Raw genomic sequence first — 2,947 nt, 5'->3', positions numbered from 1 at the left:
TTTTTTTTTTTTTTTTTTTTTAATGTGAAGCCTGAAGCCTGGTCTGACAGTAAACAGGGAAATTCTTGTATTTTCTCTTTTTTTAAGATTATTTTTATTTAAGATGTTGAGTCACTATTTACTCTTATAGCAGTTATTTTAAATTTAATACATGTTTTTTAAGTTTAGAAAGCAAGGGGCTTCTAAGAAAAATGCTAAGAAATTATAGTGGGACCAGCAAAGAGATATGGCAAAAATAGTGAAAGTGGTATTTGAATGACTGAAGTTTAAGAACTCTCTTAGGTGGGGTTGCCAGATAAAATAAGGATACCCAATTAAATTTGAATATTAGAATATCTTTTTTAGAGTATGTTCCACATACTGCATGGGACACACAGGAAAATGTTATCTGTCATTTGCATCCTTTTTTTCTCCCCCAAATCCGGCAACCTTACCTTAGGAAAACAAAGAAATTGCATCCTGCTCCTTGTCGCTTCTATTTTGATCTATCAAAACAAGCTAGTTCTCATCTTGTCTACGGACTATGTGGCATTTCTGGCCCAATAAGCATGTCCCTGTGGGAGAACTGAGTCCTGACGTCTGAAAAATCAAAAGCCGCGAAGGCCCACAGCACACCCTGGGAGGGAAAAGGCCTGGACACTCAGACCAAGCAGTCCGATGAGTCAGATGAAGAGGGAGGGGGTTCTGGCCCACCTCCCTTCCCCAGCCTCTCGGGTACCTGTGAGAGGTGGTTCTCTCTTGCAGTAAATGCGGCAGCTACTTTCCAGCCCTTACCAGGGCTGCTTTCCAAGGACATCCTTCCAGGGCCCCTGCCCTGCGTATGGATCCCTGGAGAGGGGCTGGCCCTCAAGTGGGTTCTGAGCCAGGGACTTCCAGAGTTCTTGGAGCAGCCAGCCCATGGTCATCCCACCCATGATTCCTGTATTTCCTCCTAATAACAACCACAGCAGTGTTAAAGTGAGCCTGAGCAAGACTTACAAATGCACACAAAGATTCCCAACTCCTTTCCCCAGAGACAGACAAGGGAAGCTGAAGCTATAACACACCATGGGTAGTCAGCTGAGAGGACCGTGACACCTCATCCCTCTATGCTGTGTGCCAGGCATAATCTGATTACTTGCACACATGACTAATTTGTTAAGATACTTCTAACAGGGATTTCCTGGTGGTCCAGTGGTTAAGACTCCAAGCTCCTGAAGCAGAGGGCACGGGTTTGATCCCTGGTTGGGAAACGAAGATCCGACATGCCGCAAAGCAAGGACTGGGGAAAAAACTATACTTCTAGCAATCCTATCAGACTGGGACTGCCATCACCCCACATACAGACTGAAAATAAAATACGGTGTCTTCCTGTGTTCACAGGGCCCGTAACAGGCAGAAACAGGACTTGAAGCCTACAGTCTGGCTCCCAAGTCCACGCTATGCTTTAGAGCCTCCAACTTTTCATGCTGCTTCCTAGGGCCACCTGGAAAAGTGGAAACGGGCCCCTAGAGGCTGGGTTTGAATCCTTCTCCGCCTCTGACCAGCCCCGTGATCCTGAGCAGGGGACTTTACCTCTCCCAGTCTCAGTCTGCCCTCTTGCAAATGGGAAGCCTGCTGGGAACATCAGCCTTCGGCAATGCTGTGAGGAGTATCCATGTAGCATGTGCACATGAGTTGTGTAAACTCCGGAGTGTTGTGTAAGCGATTTGCTGTTCTCATTAAAGGAAATTCATTATATAATGAATATATATTCATTATATATATTCAGTATATATTGAAGAGATGGCAGACCCCATCTCTTGGGGGCTTCCCAGTGGTAAAGAATCCGCCTGCCAATGCAGGGGACATAGGAGACATGGGCTTGATCCCTGAGTTGGGAAGAACCCCTGGAATAGGAAATGGCAACCCACTCCAGTGTTCTTGCCTGGGAAATCCCGTGGATGGAGGAGCCCGGTGGGCTACAGTCCCTGGGGTCACAGAAGAGTCGAACGTGACTGAGCACACACAACACCCTCCTGTCTCTTGAATTTCACTCTGCATACAGTCAGTGCTGGATGATTCAGCACCAACGGCTGGCCTGTTTATGGCTAAAAGGCCACAGATGGTGATCTCGGAGAGGCAACAGTGAGCGGTGGCTTGAAGCGAGGTCTTAGTTCCCTGCCCTGGAACTGAACCTGGGATAAAAACCAGGACTCCTAGCCACTGGACCATCAACAGCTAGAGGCTAGAAGCAAATCTCCCCTGGCTCTTGCTCCCATTGAAAAATGCATTTCTTGTGGAGGCAAAAACTGTAAAAAAAGAAAAACAGGTACAAAGTTAACTGTTTCGGACACAGCAGGACAACTGCAAGAACACAAAGAGAAACAGTTTGTTTCATTAAAACAGAGATGCACACCCGGGGAGAAACGGTATGGGCGTCCCTTCAGTGAGGAGGAGCCCAGGGCAGATGTGGTTAAATCATGTGTATAGGGCGATTCTTTCAAGTCTTTGTTGTTGTTGTTCAGTGGCTCAGTCTTGTGGAATTTGTTCAAACTCAGGTCCATCGAGTCGGTGATGCCATCCAACCATCTCGCCCTCTGTCATCCCCTTCTCCTCCTGCCGTCAATTTTTTCCCAGCATCAGGGTCTTCTCTAGTGAGTCGGCTCTTTGCATTATGTGGCCACCCATCCAGTGGGTCTTTGTTTACCTTTGGCCAATTAAATGGTTTCTTTTTCCACACGGGACCTACCCTAGGATCCTCCCCAACATGTGTGCACAGCTTTTTCCCAAGGTAGATTCCAGCCCAGCAGCCAATGAGGGATGGGGCTTGACATCACATATTATGGAATGGTGACCCCTCCTTTGGTATCCCCAAAGAGCCTTTCTGCACATGTGCAGCGACTCCCTTGCCCCAAGGATGGGAAATACGTGACCTCTTGGTCTTGTACTCAAACAAGGTTTTGCCCCTGTCTGTCCCCGACATAAC

At 47.4% G+C, this 2,947-nt stretch overlaps 1 protein-coding gene across 1 annotated transcript in view; it reads left to right on the top strand.

Annotated features, from left to right (window-relative positions):
- Positions 1–2,947, top strand: part of FHAD1 (forkhead-associated (FHA) phosphopeptide binding domain 1) — a 165,177-nt gene that overhangs the window by 75,917 nt on the left and 86,313 nt on the right. The window lies entirely within an intron of this gene.

This window comes from Bison bison, unplaced genomic scaffold (genome assembly GCF_000754665.1).
Source record: "Bison bison bison isolate TAMUID 2011002044 unplaced genomic scaffold, Bison_UMD1.0 scf7180017864289, whole genome shotgun sequence".
In the NCBI taxonomy this organism is placed as follows: Eukaryota; Metazoa; Chordata; class Mammalia; order Artiodactyla; family Bovidae; genus Bison; species Bison bison.
Note: the sequence above shows the minus strand (reverse complement) of the source record. Positions and strands in the feature narration are given on the sequence as shown.